Source organism: Rutidosis leptorrhynchoides, chromosome 10 (genome assembly GCF_046630445.1).
Source record: "Rutidosis leptorrhynchoides isolate AG116_Rl617_1_P2 chromosome 10, CSIRO_AGI_Rlap_v1, whole genome shotgun sequence".
NCBI lineage: Eukaryota > Viridiplantae > Streptophyta > Magnoliopsida > Asterales > Asteraceae > Rutidosis > Rutidosis leptorrhynchoides.
Genome location: NC_092342.1, coordinates 325,232,491 through 325,246,991, shown reverse-complemented (window position 1 = coordinate 325,246,991; position 14,501 = coordinate 325,232,491).

Sequence of the window (14,501 nt, the reverse complement as noted above, 5' to 3'; positions counted from 1 at the left end):
TTTGGTAAATATTCTTGTCCGAAATTATATACCTCTTCGTGTTTTCTGTATTTCATTATATTGGAAACTTCTGTAAAATCTAAGTATAAATTATGAATGAATTGTGGAGAAGTGTGAAATGTCCCGTTCTTATTGATTAAAAACGTTCCATATTAATTGATTTCGTTGCGAGGTTTTGACCTCTATATGAGACGTTTTTCAAAGACTGCATTCATTTTTAAAACAAACCATAACCTTTATGTCATAAATAAAGGTTTAAAAAGCTTTACGTAGATTATCAAATAATGATAATCTAAAATATCCTGTTTACACACGACCATTACATAATGGTTTACAATACAAATATGTTACATCGAAATCAGTTTCTTGAATGCAGTTTTTACACAATATCATACAAACATGGACTCCAAATCTTGTCCTTATTTTAGTATGCAACAGCGGAAGCTCTTAATATTCACCTGAGAATAAACATGCTTTAAACGTCAACAAAAATGTTGGTGAGTTATAGGTTTAACCTATATATATCAAATCGTAACAATAGACCACAAGATTTCATATTTCAATACACATCTCATACATAGAGATAAAAATCATTCATATGGTGAACACCTGGTAACCGACAATAACAAGATGCATATATAAGAATATCCCCATCATTCCGGGACACCCTTCGGATATGATATAAATTTCGAAGTACTAAAGCATCCGGTACTTTGGATGGGGTTTGTTAGGCCCAATAGATCTATCTTTAGGATTCGCGTCAATTAGGGTGTCTGTTCCCTAATTCTTAGATTACCAGACTTAATAAAAAGGGGCATATTCGATTTCGATAATTCAACCATAGAATGTAGTTTCACATACTTGTGTCTATTTTGTAAATCATTTATAAAACCTGCATGTATTCTCATCCCAAAAATATTAGATTTTAAAAGTGGGACTATAACTCACTTTCATAGATTTTTTACTTCGTCGGGAAGTAAGACTTGGCCACTGTTGATTCACGAACCTATAACAATATATACATATATATTAAAGTATGTTCAAAATATATTTACAACACTTTTAATATATTTTGATGTTTTAAGTTTATTAAGTCAGCTGTCCTCGTTAGTAACCTATAACTAGTTGTCCACAGTTAGATGTACAGAAATAAATCGATAAATATTATCTTGAATCAATCCACGACCCAGTGTATACGTATCTCAGTATTGATCACAACTCAAACTATATATATTTTGGAATCAACCTCAACCCTGTATAGCTAACTCCAACATTCACATATAGAGTGTCTATGGTTGTTCCGAAATATATATAGATGTGTCGACATGATAGGTCGAAACATTGTATACGTGTCTATGGTATCTCAAGATTACATAATATACAATACAAGTTGATTAAGTTATGGTTGGAATAGATTTGTTACCAATTTTCACGTAGCTAAAATGAGAAAAATTATCCAATCTTGTTTTACCCATAACTTCTTCATTTTAAATCCGTTTTGAGTGAATCAAATTGCTATGGTTTCATATTGAACTCTATTTTATGAATCTAAACAGAAAAAGTATAGGTTTATAGTCGGAAAAATAAGTTACAAGTCGTTTTTGTAAAGGTAGTCATTTCAGTCGAAAGAACGACGTCTAGATGACCATTTTAGAAAACATACTTCCACTTTGAGTTTAACCATAATTTTTGGATATAGTTTCATGCTCATAATAAAAATCATTTTCTCAGAATAACAACTTTTAAATCAAAGTTTATCATAGTTTTTAATTAACTAACCCAAAACAGCCCGCGGTGTTACTACGACGGCGTAAATCCGGTTTTACGGTGTTTTTCGTGTTTCCAGGTTTTAAATCATTAAGTTAGCATATCATATAGATATAGAACATGTGTTTAGTTGATTTTAAAAGTCAAGTTAGAAGGATTAACTTTTGTTTGCGAACAAGTTTAGAATTAACTAAACTATGTTCTAGTGATTACAAGTTTAAACCTTCGAATAAGATAGCTTTATATGTATGAATCGAATGATGTTATGAACATCATTACTACCTTAATTTCCTTGGATAAACCTACTGGAAAAGAGAAAAATGGATCTAGCTTCAATGGATCCTTGGATGGCTCGAAGTTCTTGAAGCAGAATCATGACACGAAAACAAGTTCAAGTAAGATCATCACTTGAAATAAGATTGTTATAGTTATAGAAATTGAACCAAAGTTTGAATATGATTATTACCTTGTATTAGAATGATAACCTACTGTAAGAAACAAAGATTTCTTGAGGTTGGATGATCACCTTACAAGATTGGAAGTGAGCTAGCAAACTTGAAAGTATTCTTGATTTTATGAAACTAGAACTTTTGGAATTTATGAAGAACACTTAGAACTTGAAGATAGAACTTGAGAGAGATCAATTAGATGAAGAAAATTGAAGAATGAAAGTGTTTGTAGGTGTTTTTGGTCGTTGGTGTATGGATTAGATATAAAGGATATGTAATTTTGTTTTCATGTAAATAAGTCATGAATGATTACTCATATTTTTGTAATTTTATGAGATATTTCATGCTAGTTGCCAAATGATGGTTCCCACATGTGTTAGGTGACTCACATGGGCTGCTAAGAGCTGATCATTAGAGTGTATATACCAATAGTACATACATCTAAAAGCTGTGTATTGTACGAGTACGAATACGGGTGCATACGAGTAGAATTGTTGATGAAACTGAACGAGGATGTAATTGTAAGCATTTTTGTTAAGTAGAAGTATTTTGATAAGTGTATTGAAGTCTTTCAAAAGTGTATAAATACATATTAAAGCACTACATGTATATACATTTTAACTGAGTCGTTAAGTCATCGTTAGTCGTTACATGTAAGTGTTGTTTTGAAACCTTTAGGTTAACGATCTTGTTAAATGTTGTTAACCCAATGTTTATAATATAAAATGAGATTTTAAATTATTATATTATCATGATATTATCATGTATGAATATCTCTTAATATGATATATATACATTAAATGTCTTTACAACGATAATCGTTACATATATGTCTCGTTCAAAAATCATTAAGTTAGTAGTCTTGTTTTTACATATGTAGTTCATTGTTAATATACTTTATGATATGTTTTCTTATCATAGTATCATGTTAACTATATATATATATATCCATATATATGTCATCATATAGTTTTTACAAGTTTTAACGTTCGTGAATCACCGATCAACTTGGGTGGTCAATTGTCTATATGAAACATATTTCAATTAATCAAGTCTTAACAAGTTTGATTGCTTAACATGTTGGAAACATTTAATCATGTAAATATCAATCTCAATTAATATATATAAACATGGAAAAGTTCAGGTCACTACAGTACCTACTCGTTAAATAAATTTCGTCCCGAAATTTTAAGCTGTTGAAGGTGTTGACGAATCTTCTGGAAATAGATGCGAGTATTTCTTCTTCATCTGATCTTCACGCTCCCAGGTGAACTCGGGTCCTCTACGAGCATTCCATCGAACCTTAACAATTGGTATCTTGTTTTGCTTAAGTCTTTTAACCTCACGATCCATTATTTCGACGGGTTCTTCGATGAATTGAAGTTTTTCGTTGATTTGGATTTCATCTAACGAAATAGTGAGATCTTCTTTAGCAAAACATTTTTTTAAATTCAAGACGTGGAAAGTGTTATGTACAGCCGCGAGTTGTTGAGGTAACTCTAGTCGGTAAGCTACTGGTCCGACACGATCAATAATCTTGAATGGTCCAATATACCTTGGATTTAATTTCCCTCGTTTACCAAATCGAACAACGCCTTTCCAAGGTGCAACTTTAAGCATGACCATCTCTCCAATTTCAAATTCTATATCTTTTCTTTTAATGTCAGCGTAGCTCTTTTGTCGACTTTGGGCGGTTTTCAACCGTTGTTGAATTTGGATGATCTTCTCGGTAGTTTCTTGTATAATCTCCGGACCCGTAATCTGTCTATCCCCCACTTCACTCCAACAAATCGGAGACCTGCACTTTCTACCATAAAGTGCTTCAAACGGCGCCATCTCAATGCTTGAATGGTAGCTGTTGTTGTAGGAAAATTCTGCTAACGGTAGATGTCGATCCCAACTGTTTCCGAAATCAATAACACATGCTCGTAGCATGTCTTCAAGCGTTTGTATCGTCCTTTCGCTCTGCCCATCAGTTTGTGGATGATAGGCAGTACTCATGTCTAGACGAGTTCCTAATGCTTGCTGTAATGTCTGCCAGAATCTTGAAATAAATCTGCCATCCCTATCAGAGATAATAGAGATTGGTATTCCATGTCTGGAGACGACTTCCTTCAAATACAGTCGTGCTAACTTCTCCATCTTGTCATCTTCTCTTATTGGTAGGAAGTGTGCTGATTTGGTGAGACGATCAACTATTACCCAAATAGTATCAAAACCACTTGCAGTCCTTGGCAATTTAGTGATGAAATCCATGGTAATGTGTTCCCATTTCCATTCCGGGATTTCGGGTTGTTGAAGTAGACCTGATGGTTTCTGATGCTCAGCTTTGACCTTAGAACACGTCAAACATTCTCCTACGTATTTAGCAACATCGGCTTTCATACCCGGCCACCAAAAATGTTTCTTGAGATCCTTGTACATCTTCCCCGTTCCAGGATGTATTGAGTATCTGGTTTTATGAGCTTCTCTAAGTACCATTTCTCTCATATCTCCAAATTTTGGTACCCAAATCCTTTCAGCCCTATACCGGGTTCCGTCTTCCCGAATATTAAGATGCTTCTCCGATCCTTTGGGTATTTCATCCTTTAAATTTCCCTCTTTTAAAACTCCTTGTTGCGCCTCCTTTATTTGAGTAGTAATGTTATTATGAATCATTATATTCATAGATTTTACTCGAATGGGTTCTCTGTCCTTCCTGCTCAAGGCATCGGCTACCACATTTGCCTTCCCCGGGTGGTAACGAATCTCAAAGTCGTAATCATTCAATAATTCAATCCACCTACGCTGCCTCATATTCAGTTGTTTCTGATTAAATATGTGTTGAAGACTTTTGTGGTCGGTATATATAATACTTTTGACCCCATATAAGTAGTGCCTCCAAGTCTTTAATGCAAAAACAACCGCGCCTAATTCCAAATCATGCGTCGTATAATTTTGTTCGTGAATCTTCAATTGTCTAGACGCATAAGCAATCACCTTCGTTCGTTGCATTAATACACAACCGAGACCTTGCTTTGATGCATCACAATAAATCACAAAATCATCATTCCCTTCAGGCAATGACAATATAGGTGCCGTAGTTAGCTTTTTCTTCAATAACTGAAACGCTTTCTCTTGTTCATCATTCCATTCAAATTTCTTCCCTTTATGCGTTAATGCAGTCAAGGGTTTTGCTATTCTGGAAAAGTCTTGGATGAACCTTCTGTAGTAACCAGCTAGTCCTAAAAACTGGCGTATGTGTTTCGGAGTTTTTGGGGTTTCCCACTTTTCAACAGTTTCTATCTTTGCCGGATCCACCTTAATACCTTCTTTGTTCACTATGTGACCGAGGAATTGAACTTCTTCCAACCAAAATGCACACTTTGAAAACTTAGCGTACAATTCTTCCTTCCTCAATACTTCTAACACCTTTCTCAAATGTTCACCGTGTTCTTGGTCATTCTTTGAGTAAATAAGTATGTCATCAATGAAAACAATGACAAACTTGTCAAGGTATGGTCCACACACTCGGTTCATAAGGTCCATGAACACAGCTGGTGCATTAGTTAAACCAAACGGCATGACCATAAACTCGTAATGACCGTAACGTGTTCTGAAAGCAGTCTTTGGAATATCATCTTCTTTCACCCGCATTTGATGATACCCGGAACGTAAGTCAATCTTTGAATAAACAGACGAGCCTTGTAGTTGATCAAATAAGTCGTCGATTCTCGGTAGTGGGTAGCGGTTCTTGATGGTAAGTTTGTTCAACTCTCGGTAGTCGATACACAACCTGAATGTACCATCTTTCTTCTTGACAAACAAAACAGGAGCTCCCCACGTTGATGTGCTTGGTCGAATGAAACCACGCTCTAAAAGTTCTTGTAATTGGCTTTGCAGTTCTTTCATCTCGCTGGGTGCGAGTCTGTAAGGAGCACGAGCTATTGGTGCAGCTCCTGGTACAAGATCTATTTGAAATTCAACGGATCGATGTGGGGGTAATCCCGGTAATTCTTTCGGAAATACATCGGGAAATTCTTTTGCAATGGGAACATCATTGATACTCTTTTCTTCAGTTTGTACTTTCTCGACGTGTGCTAGAACAGCATAGCAACCTTTTCTTATTAGTTTTTGTGCCTTCAAATTACTAATAAGATGTAGCTTCGTGTTGCCCTTTTCTCCGTACACCATTAAGGGTTTTCCTTTTTCTCGTATAATGCGAATTGCATTTTTGTAACAAACGATCTCCGCTTTCACTTCTTTCAACCAGTCCATACCGATTATCACATCAAAACTCCCTAACTCTACTGGTATCAAATCAATCTTAAATGTTTCGCTAACCAGTTTAATTTCTCGATTCCGACATATATTATCTGCTGAAATTAATTTACCATTTGCTAATTCGAGTAAAAATTTACTATCCAAAGGCGTCAATGGACAACTTAATTTAGCACAAAAATCTCTACTCATATAGCTTCTATCCGCACCCGAATCAAATAAAACGTAAGCAGATTTATTGTCAATAAGAAACGTACCCGTAACAAGCTCCGGGTCTTCCTGTGCCTCTACCGCATTAATATTGAAAACTCTTCCACGGTCTTGTCCATTCGTGTTCTCCTGGTTCGGGAAATTTCTAATAATGTGGCCTGGTTTTCCACATTTATAACAAACTACATTGGCATAACTTGCTCCGACACTACTTGCTCTGCCATTACTCGTTCCGACACCATTTGTTCCTTTCGTTCTATTAACCCCTGGTCCGTAGACCTCACACTTCGCCGCGCTATGACCATTTCTTTTACACTTGTTGCAAAATTTGGTGCAGAACCCCGAGTGATTCTTTTCACACCTTTGGCATAGCTGCTTCTGATTGTTGTTGTTGTTGCGGTTATTATTGTTGTTGGGATGATTGTTGTAGTTGCTGTTGTTGTTGTTGTTGTTGTTGGGCCGTTTGTTGTAGTTGCGATTGATGTTGCGATTGTTGGGATAATTGTTGCGATTATTGTTGTAATTGCTGTTGTTGTTGTATTGGTGATTCTTATCACCGTTTTCCTCCCACTTTCTTTTGACTTGCTTCACATTGGCCTCTTCAGCAGTCTGTTCTTTAATTCTTTCTTCAATCTGGTTCACTAGTTTGTGAGCCATTCTACATGCCTGTTGTATGGAGGCGGGCTCGTGTGAACTTATATCTTCTTGGATTCTTTCCGGTAATCCTTTCACAAACGCGTCGATCTTCTCTTCCTCATCTTCGAATGCTCCCGGACACAATAGGCACAATTCTGTGAATCGTCTTTCGTACGTGGTAATATCAAATCCTTGGGTTCGTAACCCTCTAAGTTCTGTCTTGAGCTTATTGACCTCGGTTCTGGGACGGTACTTCTCGTTCATCAAGTGCTTGAATGCTGACCACGGTAGTGCGTACGCATCATCTTGTCCCACTTGCTCTAGATAGGTATTCCACCATGTTAACGCAGAACCTGTGAAGGTATGCGTAGCGTACTTCACTTTGTCCTCTTCAGTACACTTACTTATGGCAAACACCGATTCAACCTTCTCGGTCCACCGTTTCAATCCGATCGGTCCTTCGGTTCCATCAAATTCCAAAGGTTTGCAGGCAGTGAATTCTTTGTAGGTGCATCCTACACGATTTCCTGTACTGCTAGATCCAAGGTTATTGTTGGTATGTAGCGCAGCCTGTACTGCGGCTATGTTTGAAGCTAGAAAAGTACGGAATTCCTCTTCATTCATATTCACGGTGTGTCGAGTAGTCGGTGCCATTTCCTTCAAAATAGTTAAATGGAACAAGTTAATCATACAGAATATTAAGAGTAGTTAATAGTATTTCGTAGCATAATATGAACTCATTTATAAAAGCTTTTTCTTCATATTAGCGTTTTATAAGTTTAAATTCGGGTAGTACCTACCCGTTAAGTTCATACTTAGTAGCTAATATACAATTCAACTACTACAATTCTATATGAAAAACTGATTATAATAATATTTCGCGTTCAAACTTTTATACAATATTTTACAAACTTACAATACCGCTTATTTTACATAAAGCATGAAATATAGCACACAATAACTTTGATACAAGATAGTTGTGAAGACAATTCTAGCTAGTACACAAGTCGTTCAGCAAAGGCAATAAAGACACGTAATTCATACGTCCAGAAACAAGTCATGCATTCTGGTTTTACTAGGACTACTTCCCATCCTTGGTCTTGTGCAACATAACCGTTATGGCCGTTGATAAGACAGCGTGTTGTAACGTCATCAAAGGGACGAGGGTTACGTAATGTCCAACAGTCCCGTAATAATCTAAAAACCTCATTTCTTACCCCAATTACCGACTCCGTCACTTGTGGAAACGTTTTGTTTAATAGTTGTAGCCCGATGTTCTTGTTCTCACTTTGGTGAGAAGCGAACATTACTAATCCGTAAGCATAACATGCTTCTTTATGTTGCATGTTAGCCGCTTTTTCTAAATCACGAAGTCCAATATTCGGATATATTGAGTCAAAATAATTTCTTAACCCGTTGCGTAAAATAGCATTTGGGTTCCCCGCAATATATGCGTCAAAGTAAACACATCGTAACTTATGGGTTTCCCAATGTGATATCCCCCATCTTTCAAACGAAAGTCTCTTATAAACCAAGACATTCTTGGAACGTTCTTCGAATGTCTTACAAACTGATCTCGCCTTAAATAGTTGTGCCGAAGAATTCTGGCCGACTCTAGACAAGATTTCATCAATCATGTCTCCGGGTAGGTCTCTTAAAATATTGGGTTGTCTATCCATTTTGTGTTTTTAAACTGTAAAATAGACAAGAGTTAGTTTCATAAAAAAAATACTTATTAATACAAGCAATTTTTACATATATCATAAAGCATAAGAACACTATATTACATATATTACACCACACGAATACAACTATCTTATTCCGACTCGCTCGTTTCTTCTTCTTCGGTTTTGGTTCGTTTTGCCAAGTTTCTAGGGATATATGATGTTCCCCTAATATGAGCCGTCGTTGTCCACATTGGTTTAGAAAAACCTGGTGGTTTAGAGGTTCCCGGGTCATTGTTACAACTTAAGGACTTCGGGGGTTGACGATACATATAAAGTTCATCGGGGTTGGAATTAGATTTCTCTATTTTTATGCCCTTTCCCTTATTATTTTCTTTTGCCTTTTTAAATTCAGTTGGGGTAATTTCTATAACATCATCGGAATTCTCGTCGGAATCCGATTCATCGGAGAATTGGTAATCCTCCCAATATTTTGCTTCCTTGGCGGAAACACCATTGACCATAATTAACTTTGGTCGGTTGGTTGAGGATTTTCTTTTACTTAACCGTTTTATTATTTCCCCCACCGGTTCTATTTCTTCATCCGGTTCCGATTCTTCTTCCGGTTCCGATTCTTCTTCCGGTTCCGACTCTTCTTCCGGTTCCTCTTCGGGAACTTGTGAATCAGTCCACAAATCATTCCAATTTACATTTGACTCTTCATTATTATTAGGTGAGTCAATGGGACTTGTTCTAGAGGTAGACATCTATTACATAATATCAAACACGTTAAGAGATTAATATATCACATAATATTCATATGTTAAAAATATATAGTTTCCAACAAAAATGTTAAGCAATCATTTTTAAAGAAAACACGGTCGAAGTCCAGACTCACTAATGCATCCTAACAAACTCGATAAGACACACTAATGCAAATTTTCTGGTTCTCTAAGACCAACGCTCGGATACCAACTGAAATGTCCCGTTCTTATTGATTAAAAACGTTCCATATTAATTGATTTCGTTGCGAGGTTTTGACCTCTATATGAGACGTTTTTCAAAGACTGCATTCATTTTTAAAACAAACCATAACCTTTATGTCATAAATAAAGGTTTAAAAAGCTTTACGTAGATTATCAAATAATGATAATCTAAAATATCCTGTTTACACACGACCATTACATAATGGTTTACAATACAAATATGTTACATCGAAATCAGTTTCTTGAATGCAGTTTTTACACAATATCATACAAACATGGACTCCAAATCTTGTCCTTATTTTAGTATGCAACAGCGGAAGCTCTTAATATTCACCTGAGAATAAACATGCTTTAAACGTCAACAAAAATGTTGGTGAGTTATAGGTTTAACCTATATATATCAAATCGTAACAATAGACCACAAGATTTCATATTTCAATACACATCTCATACATAGAGATAAAAATCATTCATATGGTGAACACCTGGTAACCGACAATAACAAGATGCATATATAAGAATATCCCCATCATTCCGGGACACCCTTCGGATATGATATAAATTTCGAAGTACTAAAGCATCCGGTACTTTGGATGGGGTTTGTTAGGCCCAATAGATCTATCTTTAGGATTCGCGTCAATTAGGGTGTCTGTTCCCTAATTCTTAGATTACCAGACTTAATAAAAAGGGGCATATTCGATTTCGATAATTCAACCATAGAATGTAGTTTCACATACTTGTGTCTATTTTGTAAATCATTTATAAAACCTGCATGTATTCTCATCCCAAAAATATTAGATTTTAAAAGTGGGACTATAACTCACTTTCACAGATTTTTTACTTCGTCGGGAAGTAAGACTTGGCCACTGTTGATTCACGAACCTATAACAATATATACATATATATTAAAGTATGTTCAAAATATATTTACAACACTTTTAATATATTTTGATGTTTTAAGTTTATTAAGTCAGCTGTCCTCGTTAGTAACCTATAACTAGTTGTCCACAGTTAGATGTACAGAAATAAATCGATAAATATTATCTTGAATCAATCCACGACCCAGTGTATACGTATCTCAGTATTGATCACAACTCAAACTATATATATTTTGGAATCAACCTCAACCCTGTATAGCTAACTCCAACATTCACATATAGAGTGTCTATGGTTGTTCCGAAATATATATAGATGTGTCGACATGATAGGTCGAAACATTGTATACGTGTCTATGGTATCTCAAGATTACATAATATACAATACAAGTTGATTAAGTTATGGTTGGAATAGATTTGTTACCAATTTTCACGTAGCTAAAATGAGAAAAATTATCCAATCTTGTTTTACCCATAACTTCTTCATTTTAAATCCGTTTTGAGTGAATCAAATTGCTATGGTTTCATATTGAACTCTATTTTATGAATCTAAACAGAAAAAGTATAGGTTTATAGTCGGAAAAATAAGTTACAAGTCGTTTTTGTAAAGGTAGTCATTTCAGTCGAAAGAACGACGTCTAGATGACCATTTTAGAAAACATACTTCCACTTTGAGTTTAACCATAATTTTTGGATATAGTTTCATGCTCATAATAAAAATCATTTTCTCAGAATAACAACTTTTAAATCAAAGTTTATCATAGTTTTTAATTAACTAACCCAAAACAGCCCGCGGTGTTACTACGACGGCGTAAATCCGGTTTTACGGTGTTTTTCGTGTTTCCAGGTTTTAAATCATTAAGTTAGCATATCATATAGATATAGAACATGTGTTTAGTTGATTTTAAAAGTCAAGTTAGAAGGATTAACTTTTGTTTGCGAACAAGTTTAGAATTAACTAAACTATGTTCTAGTGATTACAAGTTTAAACCTTCGAATAAGATAGCTTTATATGTATGAATCGAATGATGTTATGAACATCATTACTACCTTAATTTCCTTGGATAAACCTACTGGAAAAGAGAAAAATGGATCTAGCTTCAATGGATCCTTGGATGGCTCGAAGTTCTTGAAGCAGAATCATGACACGAAAACAAGTTCAAGTAAGATCATCACTTGAAATAAGATTGTTATAGTTATAGAAATTGAACCAAAGTTTGAATATGATTATTACCTTGTATTAGAATGATAACCTACTGTAAGAAACAAAGATTTCTTGAGGTTGGATGATCACCTTACAAGATTGGAAGTGAGCTAGCAAACTTGAAAGTATTCTTGATTTTATGAAACTAGAACTTTTGGAATTTATGAAGAACACTTAGAACTTGAAGATAGAACTTGAGAGAGATCAATTAGATGAAGAAAATTGAAGAATGAAAGTGTTTGTAGGTGTTTTTGGTCGTTGGTGTATGGATTAGATATAAAGGATATGTAATTTTGTTTTCATGTATATAAGTCATGAATGATTACTCATATTTTTGTAATTTTATGAGATATTTCATGCTAGTTGCCAAATGATGGTTCCCACATGTGTTAGGTGACTCACATGGGCTGCTAAGAGCTGATCATTAGAGTGTATATACCAATAGTACATACATCTAAAAGCTGTGTATTGTACGAGTACGAATACGGGTGCATACGAGTAGAATTGTTGATGAAACTGAACGAGGATGTAATTGTAAGCATTTTTGTTAAGTAGAAGTATTTTGATAAGTGTATTGAAGTCTTTCAAAAGTGTATAAATACATATTAAAGCACTACATGTATATACATTTTAACTGAGTCGTTAAGTCATCGTTAGTCGTTACATGTAAGTGTTGTTTTGAAACCTTTAGGTTAACGATCTTGTTAAATGTTGTTAACCCAATGTTTATAATATAAAATGAGATTTTAAATTATTATATTATCATGATATTATCATGTATGAATATCTCTTAATATGATATATATACATTAAATGTCTTTACAACGATAATCGTTACATATATGTCTTGTTCAAAAATCATTAAGTTAGTAGTCTTGTTTTTACATATGTAGTTCATTGTTAATATACTTTATGATATGTTTTCTTATCATAGTATCATGTTAACTATATATATATATATCCATATATATGTCATCATATAGTTTTTACAAGTTTTAACGTTCGTGAATCACCGATCAACTTGGGTGGTCAATTGTCTATATGAAACATATTTCAATTAATCAAGTCTTAACAAGTTTGATTGCTTAACATGTTGGAAACATTTAATCATGTAAATATCAATCTCAATTAATATATATAAACATGGAAAAGTTCAGGTCACTACAAAGTGTTGGGAATTGAAGCATGAGTTAGTATAATATAATGACGCCCGACCAACGTGATTATATTACAGTAAGTCATGCTGAGTTTCTAATGAAACGTGATGATAATTCATAGATCATACCATCATCATGTGTCATGTTACATAACTCTTTCATTCTGCTTAATTTCTGAACGTATCAAGAAAATTATATTCTTGATAGTTCCATTCTTAGTGATTCTGGTAGTTTACCAAATCAAATCGTGCTATTACGTTCCTTCTTGCTTAGAACGTTATAATCATTCAAAACTCTATATCTACAAATTCTGGACCATGATTCGCTTGACTTAAAGTCGAGAAGAGAAGACAAGAGCATGAAACTCCGATATATAAGGGAAAATACAAAACTCAACAACAACACCGAAATTACAAACCGTGGATATCAGTGCGTATAGCAATATAAAGACACGGGAGGATTATAAATACAATAATCACTAGAGCATAGTAGAAATAAATAAATTCTTCCGGTGGTAAATGAAAAGGAAGAATGACAGAAGTGATAGTCAGGAAAATAACAAGGATCAGAACTGGATTTAGCATTTTCAAAATCTTTTGAAAGTATGAACTGAGAAGGAAAGTATATGAGTGATGAAAATAATGGAATGGAAGAAGTTCATTTATAGTGAAAATACCAGACAAAGCAATCGAGATAGATAATCGCATTTAGTTATAGAGATCTTAATTTCCATAAATCCCGAAGAATCAGATCTTATAAATTTCCAAGATTTTCTTTTAAATCCCTTGAATTCCGGAATTTAACAGTGACTACATCAAAAGTCAAGATGAATCTTTACTTCTCATTTCACTCTTCTGTAATAGCTTCACTCGTACTCTTCGATTAGTCGGATAATTTTATCCATATTACTCAATGAAGATAAAACTCTATTTATCAACTCATATTCGTCATAAAAACATTTTTATTGTTAGCCATGACAACCTCACTCAAATTTCGGGACGAAATTTCTTTAACGGGTAGGTACTTTGACGACCCGAAAATTTCTGATCAAATTTAAACTTGATCTTTATATGTTTTCGACACAATAAGCAAAGTCTGTAATGTTGAGTCTTAAAAATTTTGGAACTAGGTTTCATATATTCAGTTACCCTTTGACTATTCCTGACGATTCACGAACAGTTGTGTGTAGATAACATATATATACATATAATTACATATATAATATTATGAACCTATATATAATTTTCTATTTGTAGTTATTAACATATTGTGGTATTAAAGATTCAAAAAATA